Source organism: Parasteatoda tepidariorum, chromosome 3 (genome assembly GCF_043381705.1).
Source record: "Parasteatoda tepidariorum isolate YZ-2023 chromosome 3, CAS_Ptep_4.0, whole genome shotgun sequence".
Classification (NCBI taxonomy): domain Eukaryota; kingdom Metazoa; phylum Arthropoda; class Arachnida; order Araneae; family Theridiidae; genus Parasteatoda; species Parasteatoda tepidariorum.
The window spans coordinates 99,134,921-99,151,693 of NC_092206.1; the positions used below are offsets into that span (position 1 = coordinate 99,134,921).

Below are 16,773 nucleotides of genomic sequence, written 5' to 3' on the forward strand. Positions count from 1 at the left end.
CTTCTCTTTTCACATCGGTTGGGGTCAATATTAATTTCTTTAAGTATCATTGCTCACACTAATTGATAACTTTATCTTCTTACCTACTAAGCCCAGTTCATTTTTCAAATAATTTTATTCATCATAGGTTAGGATAACTGCTTTCTAACTTAGTACATCATTAGTTAATCTAATAATTAACGTAGTTGAATATAGTAAAATTTGCCAGTGTCGCCGTCTATGAAATCAATAATGATATCTAACATATTTTCAGACTCGCTCAGATTTCAGGACCCCCAGTTTCACCTTGTTTGCAATTTTTCAGTAATTTTTAAATTTAACCGTATGCTCTGAAGAGAGTTAAGCACAATTTTTTCAAAATTCTATTCCTCATACTGCTCCGACCACCGGACCCAATCAAGCTATCTTCCATATTTCCATGTTACTTTAATCTAGATATTCATTTTTGGACGATGACACTGGCAAATCAGCGAATCAATGGAGCATCGGATCCTCACTTAAATACCATTAATCACTTTTCATGCGTTCATAATGGGAACTCTTCTGGGGCTGGGGGGGGCGCCATCACCACGTAAAAATCTAATTACTTTAAATAATAAGTAGCTCCCCTTCTATTTTTTTAAAGAATTCTTTTTCTTTATTCTTTTTTTATATAACGTTTCTAAAAAATAACGGATAAACACCTAACAATTAAAAAAAAAAAAAGAANTTAATCTAGATATTCATTTTTGGACGATGACACTGGCAAATCAGCGAATCAATGGAGCATCGGATCCTCACTTAAATACCATTAATCACTTTTCATGCGTTCATAATGGGAACTCTTCTGGGGCTGGGGGGGGGGCGCCATCGCCACATAAAAATCTAATTACTTTGAATAATAAATAGCTCCCCTTCTATTTTTTTTAAAATAAATTCTTTTTCTTTATTCCTTTTTTATATAACGTTTCTAAAAAATAACGGATTAACACCTAACAATTAAAAAAAAAAAAGAATGGAAGGACACATATCTTCAGAACTAGGCTGGGGTTCACCCAACGTTACCACTAGGTCTCGAATCAGAAATGAAAGAATCTTCACATCAACCAGAGACAAACCATCAACAAAAATAACAGGACTAAGCAATAGTATAATTACGTCAAATAGAGAACAAATGGAAACAACCACATCTTTGAGAGCAATAAGATGTACATCATCAACGCAATCCTGTCAAACAGAGGCGCAAACTCTGGAAGAATTTGAAGAGAACGAAGAAGACTCAACAGAAACTCCGCAAGAAACAGCCCAGGAGGAAACAACAGAGACAAAATCCCCAGCACCATCTGAATATGAATTATCCCATACTGAAAAACTGTTCGACACTCTGGAAATCAACATAAACAACCAACATGGTCGCGCAAAGAAAATGTATAGTCTCCCATCGGCACAGAGAAAAGCTTGCCACGAAGCTCTTCGACAGTTAAAACAAGCTATGGACAACTCAAATGTTCAATCATTCAGCCGTCCGAATATCACCCTCAACTCTATAGACAGCTTGAAAGCCATATCAAACAAATTAAATCATATAAATCATGCCAATCCTGGTAACAGTGATAATGTTCAACCACAACTTTCTCCAAAGTCTATCATCATCCCAGCTACGAAAAATTGTCTAACTAATGTCATTCTGGAAAAAAATTACTAAAACCAACTCGAAACTACATGTCAAGAAGATCTTCAAAAACAGCCATCTTGTGGAATTGAAATTCCATAATGATCATCAAAAAGACATAGTTCTCCAAACTATACATGAGACTGGTTTACCGTATGTTGAAAAAGAAAGGCGGTTACTCTCTCTGATAATCCTTAACACACCATTAGATTACAACGTAGACGAGATCCTAGAACTTTTAAAAGAAAACGGTACTTACAACAATGTAGACATCATTCAATTCATAAAAACCTTGCCGCACAAACATCAACAAAATAAACAACACATCATAGTAAGAGCCTCGCATCGTATCGCAATTCAACTTCTCCAACTTCACTATTTCTTCGCAGGACTAAATAAATGTTTCATAAAAAAACGAATAGTACTACAACGATGTCGTAACTGCCAATCACTAGGACATCATCAAAACCAATGCCAACAAGTATTTCCTACCTGTGCTAAATGTGGTACAAACGGTCACATGGAAGAAAACTGCGACTCAGCCGAGGACTTATGTATAAACTGCTCGGACTCGAATAAACACTCCGATTCCCGACATGACTGTACCCAAAAAAGCCTCCCACTCTACTTGTCCCAGTTACCTATCAGACCTTTAGGCGAAATTTATCTTTTCTCATATTTATTTACTTATTTTCCATTCAATACGTGACCATTTTACAGATGTTCTACTTTAGTCACTTTTACGGTCTTTAAGCTTATTTTATTTTTATTTTTATACTTCTTTCTTTATTTTTGTTATTATGTGTAATTAACATGTATGATATTTAATCTTTGAATTTTTCTAAACATTGTGACTTTGTACAGATCTAAATTCTCAATAAATTCTTGCTAAATGGGCTCGTTCCTAGGCTGGTGTGGAGCCGGACCAGTAGCCAAGCTTTGGGCTATATGGTAAAGGGTCCATAATGACCTAGGCATATGTCCAAAGCTAGGAGAAAAGAAAAAAAAGGCATCAGTTCTTAGAGATTATTTATCTACTATATAATCACTATAACACACATTTAAATCTAAATAACACGCATTTTTTAAATATTTAATCGAGACTTTTCGGGAGTACGATGAAACGCAATAAAAAATTAGATAAATAGAATAAAATAAGTGGCTGACAGTAGTTGATGCATCCTACATGAGACGTAAGTACAATCAATGAAAATAATAATATTTAGCATGACAATAATCCCAGGACAATTTGTCACCCATACAAATCGATACGCACCTGTTGCGTTCATAATGCGATACAGAAACATACTAACCTTATAACCCAGTAATATATTCTGACAACGTTTACTTCTTATCATTATTCTTTATCAGTTTTTTTTTTATCTCTCAATTCACATCTCTGTGGTCTAAAGATTATGTAGGAATAATATTTCATTCCTTCATTATTTCCTTTTCCTTCCCATCGATTTTCCGATTGATCTCAGTTTTTGTAGAAACTGATATTCGCAACCATTTATTATTTCGCAGCACGCGACTATTTAACTTTTAAACTTATAGAAAATAAAAGTATCCGAATAAAATATATTAGTTTAAGTTGAGTTATTTCTCTCCATATTGAAAAATCGCATAAGTCACTGTTTTGGGTGTTAAACGTAATGTTACATTTAGTTTTGCTGCTCAAAATCTATGAAACTTAGAAACTTGAATAGAAAAATATACCGTAGGGTTTCTATTACTACAACTATTCAATTCCAATTCACTAAGACATGTTAACTCAATTGTATGTTGGGATAACTTTTCACAGATGAAGGTCGATGACACTCGCCCCCACATGGGTGACCTCTGAGCACACCTGTCTTGACAGTAACGCTCACTTCACCCCCTTCGATAGAGGGTTCGCATTGAACAGTTGAATTGCTATTTGTGACTTTGTCCTCATCACGCTGTCTCTACCGAGTCCCGATCACACACAACTTCAGCCTGTGTAGTGCACTCTCGACTGTGTTAATGACAATACATGAACGACCGTGAACCTAATGCAGCTCTCACGGTCATCCCTCAATGTCGAGTTATCTTAATACAGCTCTCCCGGCTTCTCACGAAATAGCAATGAATCAACTTGTGGTAACCTTTCATTGAATTCTATCACGGATAAAATTCTGTTGCCTGTCTACCACTACAATTTCACTAGTATATAAGACGCGTTAACTTGATTCCATGTTGGGGTACCTTTTCATAGTTGAAGGTTGATATTACCGATAGCGCCTAGCCCCACAATACCAAAAAAAATTTTAAAAATTAACACCCGATAATTAGCTCGAGAATTATTAGCTGTTAAACTTGCTGGAAAAAATACTATGCGAGCCCATTGGCAGTCCGCAAGAAGGCAATTAAAGAGTTGTAGTTTAAAGAAGCTGTAAAGAGTTGTTAAAGAGCTGTATGTAGCTAAGAATATAACTCGAGCGTTTTTAGTTAGACTTGTTTAGTTAGAGCGTCTTTAGTTTAGAACTTGTTTGAAAGTTACTGCAATTTAAAGTACTTACTTCGCTAATTTTTTTAACTTATTTTACGCTGCAATTTTTTTTATTTGCTATGCAACTACTGTAAGATTCAAAAGATTTAAAAAATTAAAACTACGCTGGGCTGCGGGAAAATGTGCAGGGAATACGACGGGATGAAGAACTTTAACATTCGGTAATTAGTTCGAAAAGTATGAACTGTTAAACTATTTGTGAAAGAAGCACCACATTGGGTCGATCGGTAGCCTGTTGAAATTCGACAACAGAGTTGAAATTTGACTTGCTGAAAAAGCCATTTTCATTTGCAAACTAAATGTGCCTTTGTTTTTTTTGTTTTTTTTTTAAATCGAAATTTCAATTTCTTTCAAACTTATTGTGACGGTTTCTCAAGATTAAGGGATTACTAAGCAATTTTTCGGGGACTTTTTGTTATTTTTTTGTGTTTTAAATGTTAACTAATTATCTATCACTATGAAGACATTTCATTTTCCCTTTCCTGATTTTTTTTTAACTTTATAAGCTCACGCTTTGAGTTGATGTCAATCACAAGTGATGTCAGTGCACATATTGTGATAAAACCGATGAAATTAACTTTCTCGCTTAAGGCCTGGTTTCTTAGGACAGGACGCCGTCCGCTGGAAATCAGCGCTAACCTCTGATTGGTCCATTTGTGAGTTGGATAGTATACGTCATCGAACGCTTATCTTGAACTTCAATTGCCGTCCAACTCAACTGCAGTTGGATTACAGCGTGACGTTAACCACAGAAGCAATGGCGGACAACATCCTACAGCACATTGANTCATAAAGAAACAAGGAAGGGGCACTATATTTTTGTTTTAATTATGCTTATTAATTCCCTCAAGTAAATTAATTATTTAATGATGCTTAATAATTAAAACGGGAGAGAGAGATACTTTTTAACAACAGCGATAATTCATAAATACGTTACTCACTCATTTAACCTAATTTTCGTTTTTCACTCTAGTTAGCATCTTCTACTTAACATTTTTACTATGCTTTTGTTTCATTTTCTTCACATTTTTTTTCTTCATTTTCATGCGTTTTATGATTTTATTTCAAAATAAAGAACTTAAACTGGTTGTGTTCCGCATAGAAATTTATAATTCTGCATACAGGGAAATTTTATGAATAGTTTGTTCCAATTAAAATTTCCAGTGTATATAATGTACAGAAATCAAATCAATATATATATATATATATATATAAAATCAGTTGATTTAAATCAATGATTTTCTTTTAAAAAAATCAGTTCAATCAACAAAGCCCTGATTATAAGTACATATAATACAGGTTTTTGCAAACACTGCTACATACCCCCAACTCTTTAAAAGTTAAGCAGGAAGACTTGTTTATAATTCATTAACAAAATATTGAATACATCAGCNGATATAAAGAGCACTCTTAGCTTATAACTTCAGAACCGTTTTTGCTATTGTCTTGAAATTTACATATATATATATATAAAGCTTTAATAAAAGTCATAAGTATCCGAAAACACATACAATTAAGCAAAGCAATCCCAAAGAAAATAAGCAAGCAGGAGAGAGGATTGATCCCCCAAGTCATATCTAATACTCCTAAAGTTCCAATAATGGCATTTTTATTCGAGTTATCCATCTTCAATCCCGTTCGTTCTTCGCTATTCTAAACTTTCAAAACTGTTTAATCAATTTTTCGAACCGTAAACGATTGAATCTTTTAAAATTGAGCATCCTTTTCAATAAAGTTACCGAAATGAGTTTTCCTTATTATAATCTCTGTCTGAAATCACAAATGAGGGGAAGTAAACTTCAATATCCGGGTAATTTCAATACTTGAGAAGAATTTTTGTGGAAGAAAAAAAAGCAGTCGGGATCTCTGGAAGGAAAACCAAACAGTGAGGTATGGATGAATGAAATCCAATTACAATCCTTCCGATCTAATTTTGTGTCGAGAGATCCAGAGATTTATCGGTGGTGATAAAACTGGAGAGTACAAGAGGGGGACAATGCGCTTCCCTATCTGAGACTTTTCCTTTTGAGTTATAGACTCATTACGCGTTGGAGTGGAAATTTATGGAAAAGTTTTATGACTTGTGATGTTTTAATATTTATTCCCTGGTGGCGAGTGTCGCCAGTTTTTATTATCTTTGGCATGTTTGAGAATGATATTAATTGGGTGTGATAGAGTTATCAAAAATGGTGTGGAATTTCAAATTTTTATGGAGTAACATAGTGTTGTAATATTTCGACATTTCGACTGGTATTTCTCTAAAATAGAATTGTCTTAAGTGGCAATATAGGTATAAAAGCTGATAATAGAAATTTATAACTGTCTTGGAGTCTTGAAAAAAGCGAAGGTGGGTCGTTAATTAACACGAAACCAACAGTTATAGGACAATTATAGGTTTCATCATCAACCTGATGAAGTTTATGATAGTAAAGATACCATGTTGATCTTCGAAGCAAAGTGTTATGTTTCGTTGATAGATATATCTGATAGGGTGTGTGATCTTAAATTTCATTGAGTAACATAATCCTTAAAATTTTAGTCATTCCATTCTATATTTTATAATTATTTAATGGCTTAAATACTGTTTTAAGTGTCCACAAAATATTAGTTAAAATGGCATTATCAGTTCCATCTCGAAGTCCAGGAAACGTGAAATAGTTAATTAACACGGGGCTAATATTTTAATCAACCTAAGGCGAATCAACCCTATTACCCTGTATGACATGAATATGGGGGTGGGGACAATGAGGATAACGTTCTGATCCAAAGAGTAGTGCTTTATATTTTTCAACTAAAGTGATTCTCACGGATCCTAATAGAAATTATTGGAATGGATTTCCGCTAGGAAACAATCATAGCAGACAAAATGAAACCTTTCAAAGCTTTCTCATTCCGCGATTAGGTTATACTATTACTTTCAGCGTTAACATTAATAAAAGTGACTGTTATTATTTGAAGTTATTTTGAAATTATTAAACAGGTTTAATTATAAATTCAACTAGTGTTTTTTTTTTTAAGCTCTCGGATGTTTACATTATTAAACGAAACTAGGGTTAAATTTTATACAATGTAAAAATTAATTATGGCTATTTTTCATTTATCCTTATTACCAAAAAAAGTAGATTTCTTTTATCGTTATGGTCAATTAACTTCACAGACTGAGGTTGATTCAATGTGCCGTAACTTTCTTCACCTACCGGTATCTTCACCTACCACTTCACCGGGTGTACGTAAACTTTCTTCACCTACCAGGTCATCAGCAGATGAGTCTCACCGCCACCTTGCCGGGATTGGCTCTGGATTCTCTCTTCACTCGTGGGCCTCTTCAGCCCATCGGCTCAAATGGGACACTTTTTCAGTTCGCACGTGACTCAGGATCTTGTGCCATTGAGTCCACTATTGCAAGGTACTCTTGTGCTGCTGCGGTGGAAATCACGGAAACGTATTTAAAATTTGCGAATGGGCCTTAAGGACTCGAGAAACTTAAATCAATTTTATCTTTATTACCAAGTAGAAAGAGAGTAACATCTATTTCGAACAGTAATAGTACTAGAATTTTAACAATCCAATACTTCAGCACACCCCCATCCTAAGCCTACACGGCTTCATGCAACGGTGATTCAGCTTTTGAAAGATAGACAAGGGTTGGGAAATGCACTTTGATATAAGACTCGTATACGTTTGTGGATGTTCATCCCTTGAAAATTATATAGCACACTAGCCACCAGATTCCGAAAGAGAAATATCTTAAGACTCAAGCAAGGTGCATATGCTGTGGAAAAGTCTTACGCTTGCATAAATCCTCATTTCTTAACGTGCTATTTAGACAAGGACTAAAAACTGGTACCTGAAACTGACATCTAACGTCACAAGCCTGAAACTGTTCATTACTAGAATAGGTGAAGAGTTACCTCGTAATATAATCAGCCAATCAGTAGGAGATCCTTGGCGAGCCTTGGAACTTATTAAGCTTCAAATTAATGGGTACCTGTTAGTCTGGGAAGTAAATACGGCCCTTGTGCAATGCTGACCTCGTCATGAAGTTGATCAAAAAATTATGGATCCTTAATCTCTATGACGAAGTGTTCCGAAAATGACCAGGGATTTTAAAAATCAATTAAGCAAAAACAAAAGGTGATATAATAGTAAAGTTTGCTGCGTTCTATTTCTTGAATACAACTGCTGTGTATTTTCACCGAAGTTCAAAGTTAGTTACAAAGACCGCCAACAGATGGCCTACCTAGATAATCAGAAACATTATAGAACGTTATATTTCGCATGCCAGACTACACTAAAATGTGTAAATATGCATCCGTTGATATTTTTTTTCATCCGACAGTACCACGTTGATGATTTTAAAAGCATTGTTTTGAAAGCTTTATCAGTTAGATACGCTATATGGTGACAAACTTTTTATGGAATTTTGAAATTAGATGAGAATTAACTCTCTAGTAACCTAAGCATACCGCAGTAAACTGTACATTTCTAACTCATTACATTTTTATATAATTGATTTAAGAACCATCAGTCGCTTTAGATACTTCAGATATACTTAATCTCCGTTCATTATATCAGAATTTATTTAGAGTATATCATATTTGTGCTTCATACATTTTTGGTGCTTCTTGTTACATGAAATTCTATTCATTAAATCAAAAATAATACGGAGCGTACCATATTTGTTTCTCGCTCATTTTCGGTACTTCTTGTGACATGAAATTCCGTTCATTAAATCAAAACAGATTCACAATGCACCAATTCGGTCCCTGCTCATGTTTGATACTTCTAGTAAATTGCTATATAAAATTCGGTTCGTTAAATCAAAACTGATTCGTTGTGCACCATAATGTATATTGTTCATTTTCGGTGCTTCTAACATAAGGCTGCATATAATTCCATTCATTAAATCACATTTTTTTCTTAGCATATCCTATTTTCCGCCTTCTATTCGACATTTTAATTAAATAATGTTCTCTTGTAATGTTTCACTATCTTTCTTTTTTCCATCATTTATGATTCGCCATTAAATTAAATCATTTCCTTTCAAATTAATTTATTATATCGCATAGTTTAAAACTTCCGAAACAGTTCTTTTTTTTAAACGGCATTTCATTTTATTCCACAAAGCTAATTTAGTTTTTTGAAAGGTATGTATGACGTGCTATTCCTTTGTTGTGGTTCGTTAAAAAAGTCTTACAAAGGGAGAATGCAAGGATTAAACCAAAGTCAAGTTTGCTGTTTTTGCGTAATTGAAAGGAAATCTTTTAAATTAATTAAGTTGAAAAAAATTTTTTCAACCAAATAAACTTAAAAGTGTCAGTATTACAGTTATGGCTTATTTATATTATAATTAAATTAACTATTTTGAATTTTTAATTATCATTACATTAATAATATTTTTGTTATATTTTAAGACTTTTTTCTGTTTGAATGTAACAGAAAATTATTAATTCAATTACATTTTTCTTTTATAGCATTTGACATTAGAAATCATCAATTAGCGTTAATATTGAAAGTCTTTTAATTAATATTTTTTTTAAAAAATAGTTTTGAACGGATGTTTGAAATATTAAAAAAATTCCAGTCTTTAGTTTTATCTGGAAACTTCCAATGCCTTAAGTAAATCTTTCATTATAAAAAAAATTAACCTTGAAAAAGGATTTTAATTATTTCATTCGTCGCTTTATTCTAACGCTGTGAGCTGATGATTCTTTTATGACTAGTTCTTTTTATAACAGTTTGTTTAAGGGGAGTTGGATATGTGAATAATGCTAAAACTGAGTTTTTCCGATGTACCTATTCTCAGCATCTAACACAAGACATTGCTTCAATTTTTTCCCAGAATATTTACATATACATGCTTGCACTGTGATAACTGTCAATACATATCTTTGGAATAATTTTTTTTTAAAAAAAATATGAACTGAGAGCTTATTATTTTTTAAAAAAGCTTCATCAAAAATCCTTCATAACTCAAAAAGTATTCCGGGTTAAGGCTAAAACATTAATACTGCACACAACTGATATAATCTTGAATTTCATCCCAAAATTTTAAAGTGTAGTTTCTTGGAAAAGGTACATCTGAAAAGGTCAGTTTTAGCATTATTAATATATGCAGGGTTGCCACAGGCAACTAAAATGCAACTGCTTGCAACTATTTTTGGTATGAGGCGACTATGCTGACTGAAAGGCTTTTTTGCCTGAAAAGGCTAAAAAAGCAACTATTTTCAGGAAAAGGAGATTATTGGGAGACTTCTCCGAACTCCTAGCGATGTTTTTTTAAAGCATAAATTGGGTGGAAAATCTGCAACACACAAGATAGTTTCTGAACACACTGAACTTTTTTTTTCGTAAAAAATTAAAAAAAGTTTAAATTTTGAATAGCAAATTTGAGTCTTCACTTTTAAATTCGTTCAATCTGCGTAGACTCCATTGTAAGTCTATTTCATTTCTCGATCGCCTTTTCAATGATTATCGCTACGAAGTTCCGCATGATTTAAAACGAAGGAGAAGAAAAACAATTTTTAATACGATATATATATATATATTATCATATTTACCACCAACTTGACTGAATGGATCATGGTATATGACATTTAAGTCATTAACAAAATTTTAGTCATATTTTTGATGAATTTTGTTCTTATTTAGGCAACTATTTGCCTATTATTTGGCTACTGTTTTCATGTTTCAGGTTATTAAAAGCAACTATTTTGTTCATTTTTTTCTGTGGCAACCCTGTATATGCCCTACCGACTTCCCTTATCAAACATTTTTGTTTCTTTTTTTTAATGTAGAGTTCTATGAATATTTTCTTAAGCCAAATTACTGTTCTGGTTTAAGAACCTTTTTTATTTATTATGCTACCTAAATTTTGATCTTAAAATCAGTTTAAACTTTTTTCTAAGGCTTAATAAACCCGCCTTGTTGTTGTCCTCGGTCATTAAGGCAGAAGGGTTGCAATTGTTCTTGTTTTCTAGTGGTGCCATCTATGGACAAGAATGTGACTTCTGCCCATGCGTCATATCAGTTTAATAGGGTATACCCACTCACGCCTCCATTTATTCATCCACAGATAGCAATTTTGACCTGAACCAGAGTACGATCCATCTCCACTTCAGTACACCAAGAGGTATAATTTGTTATTGGGAACTTGGATGATTTTTTGACCCTACATATTTAACGTGCACCAGTCACTATTTACTACACGTGGGGAGTCTCCGGCCTGCTAGAACTCCTATTCTCACTAACGGGAGTCCAGCGTCCTGCCAACCAGGCTATCTCGGCTCCAACCTTCTATACTTGTTATAGATTATATACATTAATTTTTACAATGCTTCAAAAATGTACTATATTTATTTAACTTTTTAGTCATAAGGGGGAGGTGAATGACTAATTCTGTTGTTTGGGGGAATTTGAGCACCATAAAGGTAGACGTCTGTCTTGGCTAATGGTAGTGTTCTTTTAAGTGTGGCACCTACCCTCCAGCCTGTCCGGCTTGGGAGAACCTACCAGTAGCAAGCTACCACCGGCTTAGCTCCCCGGGGTTATCCGAGTATCAATGTAATGTCAAATATGTCACCACTGGTCTGGGGTCAAAGAGCCGGGCTTTTTGTTTGTTCTCAACTGTTACAGAGCATCAAGAACGGCATTTTCAAGTTTGGCAAGTGGACACACGAAGAGTCTCTCGTTCTTTGAGAGCAGGAGGATCTTTGTAGCCTGCTCTAAATGTCAAGCTCTGTAGGCCTCTGCAGAATACATCCTGGAACTAAGAATCTCAAATGAATGCAATGATTGGGTCAGTAAAGTGGCTTCATCTGTTATTTTGCCCACCTTTATTTCTTAAAAATCGTGACCCTTTATGTTTATAACATTAAGGCAAGTTCTTAGTTCTGTTCTGGATGATAAATCATTAGTAAACAGCAGCACTCTGTTGAATGTGTTGTTATTAATTAAAATTCCGCAAGTTGAATAAAATATTAAAATTTCCTATGTTCTTATGCTAGTAGAGAAATTTTGCTCAACTTAACTCAATTCTAAATGACGAATATCATTAAACAGAGTGTTCAGTTATGAGAACACTTAAACTTTATTTTTAGCATTCCTTCAAAAGCTGAAGTCAAAGAAAAGTATTAGTAGTAAATTATTATTTAAGTGAAGAGAACAAACTTTTATCGATACGTTACGAATTCCTTCATTCAAAAAACGGGACAGAAACTTGCTGACATCAAAACTTGTTTGATTGCCGGAGGTAATAGAGTAGAATTTAAAGTTGCTAATGCGAAAACTTTCAAGTTTCATTAGGCAATGAAACTGATTTTGGAGTTTTCAGTTCCACTTACCTCAGCAGTGATTAATTTTATTTTGATAGTATTTTTTCCCTATCATGAATATCAATTTTTGACCCCCAATGAGTATCTATTTTCCTATTACATTCTTGACAATTCTAAAATATGTATTAAAGTTGGTCTTTACGATACACATTGTATTGATACTCTTTAAGTTTTACAATAACTCTACACCTTTAAATAATAAACCAGCTTCAATAATTGTTTCGTAAAGAGTTAATAGGATCGATCATTAAGCCCAGTGGTCGGAAGTAGGGCACTACAAGTAGTGAAACTACTGTAGTAGCTTCTTTTTTCGCTGTTTGTTGTGCAGTGTGCTATTTTTTTAAAAAAAGTAGCATAGTGAGTAATGAGACACTGAAAACAGTAGTTAGTAGCGATTCTTGCCAACTACTTTTAATGTTAGTTTAGAAAAGAAACACGGTTCTAGCGCGACTCATTTTTTGAATTCGTTGGGTACAAATCTTTGCGGGTCCTTCAATGGACGCAATGAAAATTAACTTATCGATAATTGCTTAATAGATAATTTATCAATTTGGCCACACTTCGTGTGTAACATTGATGTTATTTCAAAGGAAGGGGACATATTTTCGATGTACTTAATTTCTTAAAGGAAAAAGAGCATTAAACACTTATTAAAATTGCAATTATTTCATAATTTCCCAGCATTTCTTAAATTAAATATTTGCTGTCGAGAAAAGCATATAAGGTGAATTAAACAAATTCGGAAAAAAAATGTTCTGGAATAACAAACTGGCGCATGCAAACATGAATAAAAAATATTTCTTAATTATTCTCTTATATTTAATGCAAGCCAATTTCTTATTCTGAACCATTTTGAACATAGATGTAAATTAAATTCTACAGCAAAGTTTGTCTCTTTAAGATAGTGAGGTAGTTACTACAATACACTACAAGTAGTTGGTAGTCACTGCATTTAAAAAATAGTAGTTGTAGTTAAGTACATTTGTAACAAAGTAGTTGTAGAACTACAAAAAATTTGGTCCTTCCGGTTAGTGATTAAATAAAATCTTTGGATTAATACACTAAGACGATAAAATCTTCGTTAAAATCCTTTAAAAATCGTTCCATCCTTCAACCAATAACTTTTCTAAAAAATCAATATACACTTTCATCGAATATGATCGCTATAGGAAGATTCATATACGTATATTTGGCCATCTTTGAGACACAAACTATAGCAGTATGTAATTACTAAGTATAGTAATCATAACTTTAAAAAAAGAACTGTTTCAAAGAATACCAATTACTCTTTCAATCAGGGCCTCTCTTTAATTAACTAACCAGTTAACTTGTTTAAATCAAATATTTATTTTCTCTTTTGCATCTTTTCCGCATCATCTCCATCTCCTGCCTGTTGTTTGGTGGGTGTGAGAGGGGAAAGTCGTTAATTACATGGACTTAACTTCACGCAATCTGGACTTCGAAGGTTCTAATCCCCATTGGATAGTATGGTAAATACGTTTTGGTTCGAATTACATATATGTATATCCCTTCAGTTTTTTAGCTTCTTATTTCTCCGGCCCTTTTAAGTATCGTTAAAGCACTCGAGTATTTATTTTTCGGAAGGGAATTAACTTTGGGATCATATTTGTGTCTTAATTAGCTTTTATTTTGCTTTGATGTTATTTCTAAAAGGCTGAATGGAAAAATCGACAGGCTTTGCTGGTAGCTCTGGTTTCAAGCTTAAGCTTAGCTCTTTTATTAGGAAGCAGATGAAAAAAATACTATGCGCACTTAGCTGAGTAATTGTAATTGCTTTTTTGATATAAGTGAACCAAGTTCAAATCCGACTTTAGTTAGTTAGTTAGCATATTCTCCATGCAGCATATAAGTCCTTTGTCGAATATATTCGACAACATTGTTGTTCATTTTATATATATATATATNTTGGTGATTATTAGAATTGTTAGTTACGAATTAGTGATTAGTTACGAATATTAGTTACGAATTAGTGATTATTTTCAAAATTCTTAAAGTGATATTAAAGTTGATTTTGCACTGTTTGTATAACTATATTACATAAAATATAATTCTTACAAATCATTTTTCATGATTGTCGGAGCATTCTTGTTTGTCATATCAAAAATCACATATTATGCTTTCTCAATTTACAAAAAGATATATTTTTTTGGTTGCCATCAGCATAATGCTAATAAAAGTTATCAAGATAGATTTTGCCAGTAAATTCACCTTTACTCTTATTTTAACGGTATTTATTTAAAATTATTTATAGTATCATTCTTGATTATCAATACGTTTCTTATTTTGATTATTATTCCAAGACCTAAAACTGAAAGTGATATTCCATTATTATTATGCAATCTTATTATATTTCTTTATTACCCCAGCATTTTTTAATAAACATGATCAGGTTAAAATATACTTGAGGGTGCCCCTTGGCGAAATTGGCGACTTATGTTTGGCGCCATTCCTGTTTGCGCAGAACACTGTGGTAACAGGAATGACGGCCAAAACTTTATAAAATTGTAATGAACCCAATATAAGGAAAATTAATTAACACAATAAAATTAATTTTGAATCGAAACAAAAATTAATAGAGTAAGCACAGAAAGAAAGGGAAAGAAAAAAAAATAGTTCGTGGAGTCCCTTCGCGCTGAAGAAGTTAAACTTCGCAACCTGCGACGTTAATTGTAGAAGAATCAGCAGTCGTAGAAGGATCAATAGTTCTATTCAACGACTCTTTTTCTTGCTCCGCTCGCTTCCGTGCTCTGTAATCACGGTAATATTGTGCATTTTTCCCTCGTGGACCTCTTGAACCAGTGCTTGTGGTTGCCTCATCGTCTCGCCCTGGAAAATGTATTTGTATTAATAATGTTTGTGTCAGAATGCAATTTCAAAAGAGAAACAATTAATTGATATTCACTAGAGACGTACCTTGACATAACCTTAAATCCGTCGCATTGTCCGTGGGATTGTTTTCACTCATTTTTTACAATTGTTATCCACTAAATTTGAAAATAAAAAATGCTACCCTATTAAATTATATTTGTATTAAAACAAACTTTAAAAATATTTATAGAAAAACAGTACTTTTATTACTTTTATGCTAGTGAGAACCAAAACAATATGGAAACGAATGAGGGAAAACTGGATCCTACCACGTGATTTCCCGGCCAATAAAAATGTAGCGTTAAATGTTTAACGCAACCTTGTTGGAAGTCGCATAAGAAGTATAACTTCAAAAACTCACTTCTTCATTAAGCTTCAATATCCTCAGATTTAGGTGAGCAGAATTCTTTAATAGCAGTTAGATACTGTCTAAATTTATCATGAATAGAATCTGTGTACCTCCGTCGCCACGCGTGCTTCGAATACGGAGATTAATCTCCGGCTAAGGCTCTACACTAATGTGTTAAATAATACTAGGAGGCTTCGCCCCCTGCTCGCTAGCGCTCGCTAACCCCCGGAACTGCTCTCGCAGTTCATTTCGGATTGCTTCGCAATCCAATGCTCGCTTTGCTCGCTTATTGGATACGTTCTTAACGTCTAGCTTTCGTATACTTTTTTGAACACGGAAGTTCCGAAAACTTTTCACTGTAGAAAATTCCAAACCTGCGTATTTCAATATTAATTTGAAATTGCAAACAGTTCACATATTTTTCTTTATCACATTATTCTAAATTGCAGTTGTTGAGAAAAGTAACTGCTGTAAGTTTTGCTTTAAAGTCTTTCCCACCAGAGGGCTAAAACCATGTGTTGTAAAACAATATGAAATAGTACTGAACGCCGGATGTAAAGCATCGGCTTCGCTGAAGATAATTTTATGAGATTTTTTGATAATTCGGTGAGAATTCACCCGATTAGACATATGATGCTCACTACGTACTCTTGCGCGCCGAAGCCTATCAATTAAAACGTATTAGCGTTTTATATAATATACTAGATTAGCCATATGATGCTCACTACGTGCTCTTGCGCGCCGAAGCCTATCAATTAAAACTGTTGCCAACGCGAGAAAAGAAATATCGGTTTAATTGATACATACGTATTAGCGTTTTATATAATAAGATAGATTGCTTCCTCGCTTTATCTAAGTTTGTAAAATTGTTTGTATTAAAATTGCTTTATACAAGTTTATAATGTTTATAATAAGCACCTCTGACATTTTACAACCCAATCATATTCTCTCTATGTGATGTTGGAGGATGAAAAATTGCCAGCTTATCTCCAGGAAAATGACTTTAAGTTTGTTCGAG

The 16,773-nt window shown here is 33.5% G+C and overlaps 1 protein-coding gene and 1 long non-coding RNA gene across 2 annotated transcripts in view; one reads left to right on the forward strand and one right to left on the reverse strand.

Annotated features, from left to right (window-relative positions):
- The window catches only part of LOC107454766 (dopamine receptor 1), a 239,075-nt gene that overhangs the window by 145,116 nt on the left and 77,186 nt on the right, over positions 1–16,773 (forward strand). The gene's annotated exons all lie outside the window — the stretch shown is intronic.
- LOC139425324 (uncharacterized) lies at positions 15,185–15,515 on the reverse strand. The gene is made up of 2 exons (XR_011636513.1): positions 15,452–15,515; positions 15,185–15,364 (listed from the first exon to the last, which is right to left on the reverse strand). It is a non-coding gene; the product is annotated as an uncharacterized lncRNA (long non-coding RNA).